Source organism: Pteropus medius, unplaced genomic scaffold (genome assembly GCF_902729225.1).
Source record: "Pteropus medius unplaced genomic scaffold, Ma_sr-lr_union100, whole genome shotgun sequence".
In the NCBI taxonomy this organism is placed as follows: domain Eukaryota; kingdom Metazoa; phylum Chordata; class Mammalia; order Chiroptera; family Pteropodidae; genus Pteropus; species Pteropus medius.
Genome location: NW_024344371.1, coordinates 4,563,754 through 4,580,518, shown reverse-complemented (window position 1 = coordinate 4,580,518; position 16,765 = coordinate 4,563,754).

Genomic DNA, 16,765 nt, shown 5'->3' with positions numbered 1-16,765 from the left:
ATAAACAATAAAAAAATTAAAAATTAAAAAAAAGCACAGGAAATAGAAATAAGGAAGAGTCAAGTTTGAATCCCGGCTATATATCACTTACTAGCCATGTAAATTTGGGCATGTGAACTAAACTCTTTAACCTAGTCACATTATCTGAATAATGATCTAGTTATCTGTGCAAAAATATAATAATACCAGCTCCTAGGATTTTCGATGTGGAATGATGAGAGCAGTATTTTAAACAGTTAGTTTGGTACACAGCATAATAAATTCTCAATCATCCCTATGTTCACTGCAGCACTATTTACAATAGCCAAGTTATGGAAGCAACCTGGTATCCATGTACAGATGAATGGATAAAGAAGATGTGGTACATATATACAGTGAAGTAGTACTTGGTAATAAAAGAGAAAAAAGTCTTGATATTTGCAACAACATGGATGGACCTAGATGGTATTATGCTAAATGAAATAAGTCAGAGAAAGATAAATACTCTATGGTTTTGCTTATATTTGGAATCTAAAAAAGCAAAACAAACAAAATAAATCAAATACCAACTCATAGAAACAGACATCAAACTGATGGTTGCCAGAGGGGAGAGGGATGGGAGGATGGATGAACAAGGTGAAAGGGAATACAGGCAATATATTCTGATAAGTTCGCATGATGACAGATGATTACTAGACTTAGTGATCACATTGTAAGGTATATAAATGTTGGATCACTATATTATACACCTGAAACTAATGTAATATTGTACACTAACTATACTTAAATGAATAAATAAATTCTCGATGTTGACCATATATGTCAGCTCTCTATTAAAAAACTATCTCCTGCCTGAAATCTCTCCCAAAAGGGACTTTGAATCCCTTTCTCACTCCAACCTTTAAATCTCCACTCCATTCCATGTAGATTTTTATCATAACTGTTATAGCTCATCAATGCATTTATCGACATGCATCATCTCCCCTTTTTTTTTAAACTATTCTCACCTTATTTAGATGACTTTTTATTCATCTTTAAACCCTGGATTCTAGCATATAACAGATTTGATGTCTGAATGAGCTCAGTGTCAGGTGGTAGGAAGTCTCTAGGTGAAAAGGAAACAATATTACACATGTACCCGGGATGCATGTAATATATTCTCCTGATATGAAATAAAACAGATTGAAGAAAATAGAGCGAGCTTGATTTCTTCTCAATCCTATTAAATAATATTCCAGGAAATATGTTACTCACTCCTTTTCAATCAGTAATTTCTTTACAGCTCTCTCCAGATGTATAAAAGAACTTTGGTTAGCCAGTCTTACAGAGTAACTGCCAAAGCCAGCTTCCCAGATGGTATAGAATTTGTCAATAATGATAGCATGAAAGTGTTGATGCTGTGCTTAATTTTCTTATACCTGATGAACCAAAAATAAATGAATGAATGAATGAATGTCAGTTCTACCTTGCTGTGGCCTGATACTTTCAAATGCAAAATTTACAATAGATGAGCCAAGGGCTAAAATGAGATTATTCTTTCCTTGAGGAATACTGGCCAATCATTAAAAATTTTATTCTACTCTTAGAGATAATCCTTTTGATCTCTCAATGATATTGTTAACAATGAGGAAAAACACATAAATGAAGGTGAGAGATTTAAAGTAAATTTTAATTTACTGACTTCAACAAACTGTGCACATTCATTTAAATGGTATACATTAAGATACATTCCAGGGCCTCTATGTAAGAGTGGCCAGAATCTAAGCAAAGCAGAAGAAAAGTGATATCATGTTTTCATAATTTTACCTCTTTGAATGGCTTTCCCTCCTACCTTTTCTGCCACATAGTAGATTCTCATTTTTCATATGTTAAGGTCAGAATATACCGTCTGAGAATAATTAACAACAAACCGCATAGTAGAGTTCTGGAGACCTGACCATGGCCCTGAATTTTGCCCATACCCAATGTCTGCTGCTGAAGTTGAGAGAAACTAGCCAGGAGAATAAATGGTGTCTTGACTTGGGTATTCTCAAATTGGTAGCGACTATTCAACACAATTAGAGAAGGACCAGAGAATAAAGAAATTTAAGAGACTCACAGAAATAATAATGAACAGCCATAAGAAAGTGGGTAAAATGAGTAAGCAGAAGCCAGAAGGTAAAAATCGAAAATCAAGACGTGAACACAAATAAAAACAGAGAAATAAATAAAACTGCAGAGTGACCAGAAAAGGGGGCAATAGACTCTTGCCTGTAATGATGCAACTAAAAATTTCTGGAGACACACAAAAGACTTTTGAGGCCTGGGTATTGGGTTGCGGAATCAGTTTCTTGGGCTTTCCACCTTCTCCTGTAAACCTACAATGAACTCCTCTCATAAGTGTATATCCAAACATGTTTGTTTCTTACCACCTGGAAGCACCTTAATAATGCAATGGGAAAACATAAAGATACATGTTTGTGGTGGGAGGAATTTACAAGTCTATTTTTCTCTGGAATCTAACCAGGATCAAAGCTCTGAGCTCTTAATCCCCTAAATCACATTCAGCTGTTCCACCTCTTTCATCCTACTGTTAATAATACACTGTTAACTAATTTTTCTTCATCATGGCTCAATATGCCCAAGTAGTATTTAGCCTACCACAAAAAATGTGACTTATTAAAATATATCATCTCTCAGGTATGCTAAAGTCCTCTTAGTTCATTAATGTAAATTAGAATAATTATATTATGCCATTAGCCAAAACAAGCAATGTTCAAACAAAAACACAAATGAAATAAGATGGTCTCTCTCTAACATACTTTCCCCAACCAATATTTGCTCTTCTGTTAACTCTCAGATTTTAACCTATTGATATTTCCTGCCTTGAAAACTGTGCATCATGGAATCTAGAAGTGATTTTCTTTTTTCTCCCAGAAAACACCCTTCCACAGCGTTGAGCAGATATTCATTGACCACCAAACATGCATGGCATCACTTCCACCTTATACTAATAGCCAAGGCAGTTATGGAGCTTGCTCAGATTCAAGGAGTAGAGAGTGGCAAAGTCACATGGCAGAAGAGCACACAGAATGGGAGATATAGCTGTGGCCATCTTTGGATAATACAACCTGCCAGTCTCCAAAATTAGAATGTAAGCACAGATACATTTTACAAAACATTTTCCACAGCCTCTCTTTCCCCATATTTAGAACATGTGGATATTTTTACACATTTTATTTTTTAAGCAGGCTTTGAGATATTTCTAGTACTAACAGGCAATACACAAAAGGTAGAGGTTTATTTCTTCTTTTGGGTTAAATATAGATGAGATGATGCTACCTACAAAAAGAGGTTTAAAATTTTACCTGCAATAAGGTTATTGTCTGCCTCATGATTTCTCTCACAGAAGAGGCAACTTCCATTCTGGGCACTTGAACTTTTAAAAGTCCCATTTGGTAAATATATTTTCATATTACATGATTAAATTTGATTTCTGCATATGCTTAACCTGAGTTTGATTTGTCTCTCTCCAAAGAATGCACAGTTTATTTTCAAAAGGTCCATGTAGCACTTTTATCAGATAAGTTTGTGTTTAGAGGAAAAAATGAGAAGAAAGAAACAAACAAAAACAGCCTTCAGTACGCTAGATAAAGGCTCTCCTTTCGATTGTTGCCAAGGAGACCTTGTCTGAAGCTTCTCTCTGTGCTCAACATGCATTGGCTCATATTCATCACTATTGACAGTCTCATATGTGTCACTGTCCAGCAAAAATCCTATCTGTTACTATTAATAAGCTACCCTTTGCCATATTGATTAGTTGCTTATCTGAGCTTTGCAGACAACAACCTCCCTGCCTGTCTCACAAGCCTCATATTAGTCGGAATGGTACCTCTAACTCTTTGCTTCCTAGCTTCATGACTTTAATATACACAGCTTTGACTTTACATATTTTCCTTGGATTTCTGTCTTAGTACTTAGACATCTTTCTGTACCTTGTTGCAGCATTAACTCTCAGAGAACTAAACTCTGCTCCATCCATACCATGCAGTGTTCTCTGGTACAGATCCTCTACCTAACCTAAAATGGCAGAAATGTCCTGAACTAAAATGTCTCCAAACAACATGCACTGAAGAAATGTTATAAGAACAAACTCAATATCTCATTTTCTACACAACCTAGCCCATTTCCCAATAACAAAAGCATCAATTAAGTGGAACAGGCAAACAATTATTAGATCTTGTATGGTACATCAGCTTTATGGCACATGACTACAGAGAAAGGAGGGACTTTTCTTAGCTTAGCCGTTAATTGAGCTCAAAGATTCAGATGTTACTGAAACTTCTTAAGAGAACTAGTGGGTGTTTTATTTCATTGACATCTCCACCTAGCAAATACTTTATCCTAAAGAATGAGGCATGTCAGCTCAATTTAAGAATGATGTTTCAAGTCAAAAGGAGGAGGCAGTTATGAACAGGTACTTTATTCTTCAGCCTAGACTTAGTCTCACATCTGTAATCTAGGGAAACTGGCTTCAAGAGGAAATAAAAGCTATTTTCACCAAAACCTTCAAGAGATACTGGGAACATGAAGCAGCTACACTTTGGGACACCTGTATCTAAAGCATACCACAAAGATGAGAAGAAGTGCTTCTTTATCCATAAGCATAGAGCAGAATGACCACCTGGAGCTTCCTCAGCATCAACAATAACTTTAATTTTGTCAGCAGAGCAGCTTCAGTTCAGTAGAGCATTAACTCAGTTTCAGTGATGATTATCAAGAGACCATCACAATATCAGCAGCCTTAAAGTTCCTCTGAAGAATTGTGTGGGAACTATTTTAGCAGTATATATTACCTTAGAAATATGAAACATGAATCAGAGCAAGGAGAAGAAAAAATTTACACCAGATGTCCTAAAGTAATTGGTAAAACTTTGAGAGAAGCTGCAGGTCCCACAAAAAAAAAATGAGGAAAATACAGAAAAAATGCTATTTGTTGTTCTATTTGTTGTTTTTAAGGGGTTTTTTTCCCCCTGCATAGAAATTATCTTAAAAAAAAAAAAGCGAAATTAATTAAGAAGAATAATCCAGAGAAGCCCCAGCAATGCAGAGGGTAAATATTTGAAATAGGACACATATAAGTGATACTTGGCTTAGTCTGCTGTTCACATCCTGACAAATGTGGAATCCTGGTAACAGGGTCAAAGTGTAATCTTTATCTAATACAAATGGATAAAATGGGTTATGCACGTAGCACAGTACCTAGAACAAGACAGTGAATGCTGAATGTTAACTTCCCTACTCCTATTCCTTTGTAATTTCTTCCCTGTCCACTTCTCTGTCTTTCCTTATTTTGTTTATAAATATTAAAGACACCGGATAGGACCACTGACTTGTGCCTTTACATAAAATAGAGCTGATATATACCTATGGAATAGAGAAAACTTTTTTTTGATTTACCATACATAGTATTAGAAGAAAAAGTTCCCATAGCACATTCAGCTCAAATTGCTGTTTCTTATTTAGGATACTATTATAGCTTCTTTGCTGAAATGTTGATTTCTAGAATTGTTCACTGTTAGCAATTTACATAAAATTCCAGAAGTATGTCATATGAGATTTCATCGAATATGAGTTAGTTTCTTTTAAATCTCTGCATATATTTTCTCAAAATAACACATACTATCCTTAAGAAAATGAGTTCTAAAATATGATCAAAGCAAAAATAAACTGTTCCCAATGGAAACACAAAGGTTCTAGCAAGTACTTTTCCAATTTATATAAACAGAGACAAATAGGTTAATTTTGTTTATTGTTTTTTGAATGGCTCTCAGCCAGGATCTCATTTATACAAATGTTCTTTTATTAAAACCCTCTTTTAAAAGGGTGTTTCCTCAAGACAAAGAAATCTCATGGTATAATTGGCATGAGTATGTTATGTAAAATTAAATTATATTAGCCAGCATTCCTCTAATTACCATTTTTTTCATAGGCATCCATTTTTCAAATATAATATTAGAAAATAATTAATACCTTTAGGACAAGGACCTGAACTTTATGCAAATATAGATTAGAGAAGTCCAAATTATTTTTTAATGAGCTATATGTATTATGTCTCCCTATCTAGAGTTCATCTGGACCATGGCATTAAATAAGCTTAGAGTTAATTAAGCGTATTATAACTATTCTTGGCTTCTGCCTTTGTTAGTATGAATCCACAAGCTCAGAGGCACTCGGCAAACATGGAAATACTTTATCAACGCCCCACTCCAAAACACCTTGATATATTTCAATCCTGTCTATACTCCTGGGACAATTCTAGAAGCTCAAACCTATTGGACCATTTTCGTATTCCATTACTTTTCTATTTATATAAATATGAATTGCAGGAATAGAGGAGGCTTTCTTTGTAGATGTTGACTTATATTAATAAGAGCTATAGTCAGACAATTGCTCTCAAGCACATGTACATTTGAAGGCACACTATCTCTTGCTGCAGAGATACTGGCTCAGGCATCAGCAGATTAAAGAAACAGAGTTGCTTCATATTTTAGTGTGCTAAATTGAATACAAGTAATAATAAAAAATCTCGACATGCAAATGAAATCAGAAGAGCTTTTCTAATTTTCAGGAAGGAATGAGAGAATCAATCTTTCAGTTAAAAAAAGGGAAAAAATCTTCAGACCACTCATTAATAGCTGATCACATTTTGGCAGAAGCAAACTAATTTAACTTATACCTGCTCAGGTCATGTTAGAGGGAGTAAACCCTTTTGGAACTAACCCTATTAAAATCTATCTCAAATTTGAAAGAAATATCACTTACATGAGATAATCCTATGGGGAAAAAAAGCACTGTGAATAGCAACATAAAAGCTATATACATTCATTTTCTATTAGGGACTCAGGAGGGAAAGTAAAAAGAACAGAGTCAAGATATATTTTCCATGGATCTGGTTCATATTCCATCTCATACAACCTAAAGCCATATTTCTACAGCCATGGCAAAACCCTTTATAGGAGAATGATTTGACACTTTGAGTTATCTTTCTAGTCTCTTCCATGTAATTCTATGATGAAATAACAAACTCAGGCATCCTAGACAGGGGATGGGATATCAAAAAGTTAATGGATTTTGGATTCAGACAAACTAGACTTTAAGTACAAGCACTGTCTTTCACTACATGAATTACCTTGGAAAATCAGTTAACTTTTCTCAACCTCAGTTCTTTCTATAATAAAGAAAATTCACTACCCAAACTGAACTATTGAAGGAAAAGGATCCAGCAAGTGTTCTGGAAGATGATGAGTACTCAATACTTGTTGGTTCACTTATCTCTTTTTCTTCAGGCATTATTTCCACTCTAATTTTTTTCTGATAGCTGCTACTCAAAAATTCTGGGTTCCTTCACATGATCTGGGCTTTAATTTCTTTATACACTATTTTACTCTAGGTGTTCACAAATTTTGAGTACATTCCCTACTATTTGAATGTCCTCAACACTTTCTCTCCCCATCACCTCATTCCACTACTCTCCTAGGTCTAGGGGGGTGAAAAAAAAACATAACAATAGAGAATGGTATCGCATGATTAGGCTTTTGTAGAAGGTGGAAGAATAAAAGAATTTTAAAAATAGCTGGACCCAGGCAAAAATACTCTTGGCTCTCTTATATTAATTTTCTCTCAAATACTCTCTTTCTTAGAATTCCTTATAGCTGGTAGGCTCCCTTCCCAATTGGAAGAGAAACTGCTCTACACACCTACAACCCTAGAGGAAGAACCCAAATGAAAAGAACTAAAGAGCAAACTGTTAAGGTCCGACCATTGTTTAGGCCAAGTTAAGTTAGTCCTCATTATATATATGAAGTACAGTTTTGTTCTCCAGGGAGTTGGACATGTAAGCATTTCAAAGTCAGAGAAGTAATTAATTCTTTTTCTTTTCATTAAATGACACATCTGTGCACATAAGACTCAGGTTAAGATGAGCAAGGAGGGCTGCAACTGCTGTATGAAACAAGTAGGAGATTCAGAGGTTCAAATCCTGTTCACCTTCTATTGCTATACCCAAAATAGTTATATAAATTTAAGCCAGCTTTCTGGAGTTACATACAAAACACTTTACAACATTATAAGATATAATTTTATTACTATAACCACAAAGGTTTAGTATCTCATAAAGAATAATCTTCTTTTCCAAACATAAGCATAACATATTTGATCATCTAATTTATAAGAATTCTCTTATGACACATATTCAATTATTTATGAATAATTTTTGATGGGCCAGTGTAACAGACTGAATAATAGCCCCCCAAAATACCCATGGTATAATCCCTAGAACTTGTGAATGCTATTTCATATGGCAAAAGGAACTCTTCGGATGTGATCAAGTTAAAGATCTTAAGTTGGGAAGATTATCTTACATTATCCAGGCAGTCCCTAAGCATAGTAATCGCCAGTGTCCTAATATGAAGGAGGCAGAGGTAATTTACAGAAAAGAAGGTAATGTGACCATGCTGCTGGCTTGAAGATGGAGGAAGGGCCCATGGGCCAAGGAATGCAAGTGATGTATCTCTAGAAGGTAGAAAAGGCAGGGAAATAGATTCACCAACAAACCCTCCCTAGGGAATGCTGATACCTTGCTGATACCTTAGTTGTGGCACAGTTTCTTGGGCCTATTTTGAATTCTTGCCTCCATATATATATAAGAGAATATAGTTCTGTTCTCTTAAGCCAATAAATTAGTGTTAGCAGCCATATGAAACAAATCAGAAACATCCTGACTGAATAGAAACTTACTAAGGATCAAATAATTTGAAGATGTGAACTAAAGCTTTTCCCCAGTTCTCCAAACTCAGGTGTCTCTTGTGTTATATACTTCCACAGCATAGCACAATCCTCTCTCACTGCATCTATCACATACTCTGGAATTAAATTATTTAGTTGTCTCTCTTCTTCACAAAACAAAAAGTCCATGAGAGCACGGTTTGTGTCTGCCTTGTTCATTTCTGTAACCTTGAAGTCAAGCACACTGGCTAACATGTAGCATCATTTGGTAAATATTTCTTGAACAGATGAGTAAGTGAATAAGAGAATGAAAAAAATAAATTATTTAAGAATGGTGCCAAGCAGAGAGAAACAAGGTGAAGTGGCACAGAGAAAAAAAAGTCTTACCTCAAACACTTAAATTGTTAGGCAATGTAGGGAGCTAAAGCCAACTGATTAAGGGGATTCTTTCATGTTTTTCTTGGTCACCTTTGCTAATTTTTAAGAAGCAAAGGACAAAAAGACAGCAAGAATGAAACCAAAGTTTTGTATAAATTCATAAACTTTTAAACAGACTTTAATAACAAAATGTACATGTTTATAGAAAAGCACAGGATGAAACTAATTTAAATCTTTAAAGCTATTGAACTCATTTTATAAGTTATATTTAAAATTAATTTCATTGTATTATAGTAATAGATATACTGTTTTACCACATATTGCATTATTATATACTCTAAACATTGATAGTGACAAATTACACACACAGTACCATTTATATGTATGATACTACACTACGTTTTACAGAAGCCAAGAATCAATAGTCGAATTCAAAAGGGAATTCTTAACTTGAGAGCCAAATTTTTATACGCTCAAAATGATTCTATTTCCCTCCTCTATATAAGACAAAATTGACTAAAGCTTTACTCATTTCAACAATAAGCTTCAACAATCAACTTTTCTTTAAAACACACTCACACATACAGAAATGTGAGATTCTGCTTTGATGGCACCTGGATCACCTGTCTGGTATGCTTATTTGTCCAGTGACTTATTTGTTACAAGTATTCATAATGTCCAGTTACAAAGGCTAGTTTTTTTTTTCCTTTTATTAATCTAACACCTGTGAAAACCTTATACTTGTAAAAGTGTTAACTATTACTGTATGCATTTCGGTCACAGAAAATCTAATAGATATGTATCCCAAACAAAATGCTTCCACCAAACAGAACTGTATATCCTGTGATCTTCTGCATCTGTTCATCTGAAAGCAAAATTTGCATCTGAAACTTTATTTTTTTTTTATTTGTGCAGCTGTTCAAACTAGTCTGCTAATATGAAAATCAAATATCATTTATTCAGAAGGGGAATTAACTTTTATAATACACATTTCAGAAATATAGATAAATATTACTTTTCCCTATATTTAGGTTCCTTTTACAAAGATTTGTTCTGTGTCACTGAATTCTTCTTATCCCTAGTTTGGGAGCTATATACGAATATACAAATAAACTGGAGCAGCAGAGTCATTCATTGCAAACCAATACTAATACTAACACCATAAGTACTTCAAAAATAACTTCTCCAAGTTAACAAATAGTAATATAAGGTATAGTGAAAGGCCAAGGGAAGAATCCTAATTGAAATGTTAATGTGTATATTTACCACTATAAAAGTTATGTCCAAATGAACTAAATTCTCACTTGTATATTATATATAAAAATAAGACATTCTAGTACAGAATCCAATTTCAAACATTTCCAGTACCCCATCAATAGCAATTAAGAAAACGCAAGAAACTAGAATTTAAAACGCTTCTAGTTCATGTTAGTAATGCAATTTAAAGGGTTTTTTTGCTCTATCTCATGAGTTTGCATAATTTCCCCAGTACTCCTAAAAAGGAAACATTAGTTTTGTCCTAACATATATTATAAAGATTATGTAAAATTAAATGATGCCATATGTTTAAAAGTATTTCAAATGTTTTAGACACAAGTTTCATAACTGTTTAGGGTAGTCATATTTCTACATTTCTTTGACTCCAAGGTGTACATATTTTCATATTTTAACATTTATACATCTGTATGAAACTTATATTCAGTGAATTTCACAACTACACAAATTCTTTTTATTAATGATACATAATAATGATGCATCTAATCTGATGTCACCTTAGATTAATGAAATATAGTAAATTATTTGGCATAGAGGATAAAGCAAATATGTATTTCAATTTATCTTATATCATGCAGTATATTGAAAAATTAATCACTAGAATTAAATATTAAGAAATCATAACCTAGCATTATGTGTTAAGAAATGTATTAAATAAATGTATTAAAAAAATGATTTTTTTGTGAAGTATAAGAGAAAGTAATGGCATATAAATGTAAAAAATATGTAGGGCAATATCTACCTATATCCAGTCCTTCAATATGAAAGTATGTTCATAAATTAGAGATGGAAAAACCATGTTACTTTTCTTTTGCTACCAAAACAATTTTGTAGATTAAACTGCTTCACAGTTCTAAAAGTCATACTATAGATTAGCATGCACCTAAAAGAAATGTATGGTGCTTATTTACAAAAAATATATAGTTTTTATAACACCAGTATGAGAAAATGTAAATAGGCCTCAACCTGCGCCAAAGGATTCTAGAGGATAATGAAAAGCTATAACTCCCATAAGTCAATGTCTATGCCTCCCAGTCACAGTGCCTCAGATCCTCAATCCACCTGGTTAAGGCCTTGCTATTGAAATGCTATTGTTATCAGATATAGCTTTTCCTAAGCTGCGATTTGCCATTAACACTTTAGGATAAAATAGCCTAAAAGACTGGTTAGCCATTAACAAATGAACCCTAAAAAAATATTCACACTTTGATTATGCCACAAAGAAATGAGGCCAAAATTGCAAAGAAGATTCAAATCAGGGCCTAACTTCAGTCAGACTAAGAAATATCAATGAATGATATCAATGAGAGGTGAGTGATGCAAGAGCTCCAAGTATACTGAGATATGGATTCTGAGTTAAAGTGTAGAACTTCCAGGATCATGATCTGTCACTGAAAAGGAAAAAAACAACAACAAAAAAAACAGTAACCTTGATTTAGTGATTATCTGGTACAATACTTGTATTAATACCTTGCTTTTTGAGTGCTAAAAAGATCACCAAATTCTTTTCTCATTCTAGTGCATCATAGAATAATGACCTAGGTTATGTTTCCATTAAAGTCATATCTTCCAGGAAGATAAATGAAAAAAATAATTTAAATTTTGAAAACTATAGTACTTATAAAAGGAGACAATGGTTATTAAAAAACAACCTTCTTTTCTTTCTGGGTAGGAGAAGAAATACAAGAAGCCAATTTGGAGCTTGTGAAAAGATTATTAAAAAACAATCACTCTAATTTTGGACAAGTACTCTATAACCATATTTGAGCTGCTGAATACTTTGCATGTGTAGCTCTGCCAGATTTTTGTGGTCTTTAGTCTCAATCTGGCACTTCTAATGCTCACACAGACTGTTTCAAAATGAAATTTGCAAAACAAAGAAAGATCAAACTATATTTAAATATGTGAGTGAGGCTGAAGGATCTGTCGATGGAAAAGGTCTCCAAGATAGAAACTGTGATCTTTAAAAGACAGCTACTGTTCACCAACAGAACCCAAACAAAACAATATTTAGGTCCAGAAGACAAAGCTGAAGCATTTTTGCAGTTAGATTTGGATTACGGTCTTTCTAATTAATTTCTGACTTCCAATTGTTAATGGTAGCTCGTTCTAATCCATTCCTTGAAGAAAAATAATACCACGCAATGTAAAGTCAAATTTATTAAGATGCCAAATGTTAGAAATGAGTAGGACCTTAGAATTCATTTAATAAAACCACCTCATGCTATAGACATATAAACAAAGGCCTAGAAAAGGAAAGTAATTGGCCAAAAATTATACCTTTAATGCAAAAAGGAGGAAACGAATCCTTCCATCTCTTTACTCACTGTCAAGTGCTCTTTGCCCCAATATCATGATGCTTCTCCCTTAAAGCAACTGAATGTGAGGGGTTGATTTACCATACGTCATATTTGAGTTTTGGCAGCATCTTACTATTTTTTAAAGCCACAGTTATCTAAGTTACTAAAGATTGACAGTACTATTTCAGTGAAGTTTATTGTTCACATGAAACCATTACAAAGTATAGTAAGAGATAGAACAAATTTGATTTTGAAGTTGACTTTTTGTGCTTAGAGCATGTGATGAGGGAAAATGTTCTGACAGTTCAAGCTTACTCAAGCTTAATGACAGATCTAAATTGGAGCTTGGAGATAAAAGAAATTCTTTAGTGATGCCTCAGTTGTCATTGATTGCTATGAGCAATTTTAAAGCTATTCAAGATGAGAATTGCCAGTTTGGTTTTGAAATGGGAGAAAGTGGTACATAAGATTAGAGGCTGGTACAAATGCTATCTTGGTTTAAAAAGAGAAGACAGTTTTGTATCACATACATAGGTGACAATCGTGACTACATACAGACATTTATCAGCATGAAATGACTCAATGGATGTTCAGAGTAGTGTAAGCACCAGCTGTGCTAAGGAAGATGAAAATGAAAGGCAGTTCACCTTATAAGGATTTCAAGCAGCAAGATGGCTGGAAAAAAAGTTGCTAAAGCTGAGCGCTAATAAAAAAAAATAAAAAACTATCTTCATAAATTATGGGATAGCTTCCTCCTACTTGCTGAAAATCTTTGAATTAAAAAGATATAGAGTCCATTTTGAGAAATTCAATTTCATCAAATGGAAAGTGAAAGCATCTCCAATTCTACATATACACTGAAGCCTTCATGCCCCATTTGCACTACTCGTGCTAAATCCCATAATAAGTTTCTATCTATTGAGTCCAAATAAATAGCAGTTATCAAAATGTTTTATTTTTAACTGATCTTTAAAAGTCACTTTCTCTCTAGAATTTTATCCTTATAAAATATCCTAAATCCTTAAGACAATTAATAGATGTGCTTTCCCCTAAATAAGTTAATATCATTAAAATAGGAGCCAGAGATAGAGAAATTCAGCAGTCACCAAGATATTTTTCTACAAAAAGGATTCTATCTACAGGTAGAATAGATGGTCCTAGAAATATTCCTCTGGAACACCCATCTCTTAACTGTTTGTCATTCCCTAAATATACATATTCACACTCAGTGCCTTTTTTAAGTGAAGTTGTCCATTATATGAAATATGTTTTCCAATATTCTTCATCTAATGTATATAATGCACCCACCAAGCTCTAACTCATTATTACTTTAGTAATCAAAAATCTTGTCACAGAGAAATAAATACTCTCACACTCCTGCACACAGAACACACTTCCAGCATAGCAGTATCACTTATCATTTGCTTATTTGAGTGTTTCCTTCACTATAGAATAGGTACTGCCCTGTAGTATATATATGTCCCAATATTTAACAACTTGACTAGGATATAACAAGTACTAGAAACTATTTGTTGAATAAACAAATGAAAATGGACCTTATCAATAGGGTTATATATTTCCTTGCTTCCTATGAAAATGACAATTTTAGCTACAGACAATTATGTCATTGTTTCTTTTATATGTTTCACAAAATTTTACATGTTTAATATGTCCTACAGAAAAGCATTTCATTATGTCAATTTCCAACCTAAGTATTTATTGTTAACAAAGGAAATCACACAGGAATCATATGAGTGTGCTTATATAATATTTCTCTGCTTATTTAAAGCAACATGGTAGAATTCAACAAAAAGCATATTTGCTGTTGGCCTAGATTGAGATTGATAAATAAATGGAAATATAGTACTACAGAAATTTCATAATCCACCTCTTTTCAGAATCATGTGTGAGTGGGTTAGGGAGATGAGGAAGTGCATCATACAAATATCTTTTGATGTATCTTCAAAAGGTATCCCTCATCACATGCTCTAAGGTATGAACATGTGTTCATACCTTGTCTCTCACTGACATCCTCACCTGCAACATCATAGTTTACAAGACATTAGAAGATACAGCTACAGTATCTCATTATAATATTCTTCCTGCCGACATATTTCTTCACACAATTCTTTTATAGAAAATTTTTAAATCCTCTATGTATTTATTTTTGTTATTTGAGTAGACCTACGCTGAAAAATCCAGATGATCTTCGTAAAGTGAGCTGGCAAAATCCAGTATAAATCTCTTTACAAACAAAAGCAAATATATTAAATTGTAGATTATGTGACATCAGGGAAAATCTCATTGTCCACAGATGTTACAAGTTTACTAAGAATATGTCCAATACAAAAATCTTCACTTGTTTGTTTATTTACTATAAATAATCCTTCTGGCAATATGCCAGTGTTTTCTAGTCTAAATTGAGGTTCTATAGTGTCATAATACTTTCCAAGAAAGATACTACATTCCTGTTCATTTTTTCAGTTTGCTGAAATAAAAGAGAAAAAAAAGGTTCATTTAAATAACCTCCCATGTGAGTGTTTGTTTTCTATGAGCGTGTTCATAACGATATGACCTTATCAAGAATGTATATGATCAGTCTAAAAGTAACACAGTTACACTTAACATGACCTAGTTATATTCAAATAGACATGAAAAGAATCTAACATGACGTTTGAAATTCTACCATAGGATGTTTTACTAGAAAAAAATATATATAATTTTTTTTCATAATGTGTGCTTACAATATAAAATTACCGAGAAGCAAAATATTTCTAAGGCTGACATTAGAACACTGTAGTTCACCTCTGTGTAAAGATCAGATGCTTCTCCTTTTAGTAATCTTTTGAAATGATTTCAAGGATGATATTTATGCTATAGAAAAGTGATACCAAGACTGATAAACTAGGGCTGCAATTTGGGTCTTGTAATAATAAAATTGTCCTCTGGTTTTCTGACATAATAATGTTGAGAGGCCCAAGCCACCCCAGAAGAGGTTTAGAAAAAGACAAGGATTCTTATAAATCACAGGTAATTTAGCAAATTTAAAAAGTGCTAAACTAAATATTATTTAGAAGCCTGAAAGAGACAATACAATCTATTTGTTTACTTCCAGGAACAAACTTAAACACTAGTTTTGCACATCACTAATCATTAACAATAAAAAACATTTGATTTTCTGATAAACTTCTGACCGCCACTTTAGCATTCCAGTTTGTGTCCTTGCCTAGCTTACATACAGCAGGCATTCAATTAAGTATTGATGGAATAGCTGAATGATTGATTTGGACTGTGTTCCCTTCATGAGTCTGAATATTCTAGAACTACTTTTACTCACTTGAAATTGATTCAATCCAGAAAGTCAAAAAGTCTGGATTATAAAACTTAATGCATCAAATAGTTCTTTTAATAAACATTCCTTTAACTTTGAAGATACAACAATTTATTCTTAAAGTCTTTGTTTCACTAATATTGTCAAAAATGAGTTTTTTTAAAAAACAGTAAAATTGTTGATTGATAAAGGATTAATTTTTTTTGCCCTTGTTAATTAAAAAACAAATCATTTTACCTTAAATATATTAAAATAGTTTATCTTCTCTTATAATGTGTATATTCCTTATTTTTTAATCTGATACAGATAAATTATTAGAATCATGTTTTCCTCTAAAACATACTAACACATGTTTTCTCAAGTGAAAGAAAACAAAAAAGCACATTCTATCATGTCAAGTATACTCATATTTTTAAAATTCTTAAAGTTTAGCATAACTCAAAAGTTATCTGATTATTATGCCTTCAATGGCAAGGACTATATAACCTTCAACCTTCTAAACAGTAATGTGCTTTTTTTTAATCAAAAATAAACTAAATGAGTAAGGTTTATAAACAAACCAATATCAAACCTAGAAAAATTGGATTGATAACTGTAACCAAATGATAATCTGATATTAAATTGGATTTTTATAATTTAAATGATATTTAATCTTTAGTTCATGTAACAGATAGTATTCAAAATTCAAGAACATATGAAGGTATGGTTGAAGAAACTAAGTGAAAAAAAACACTGT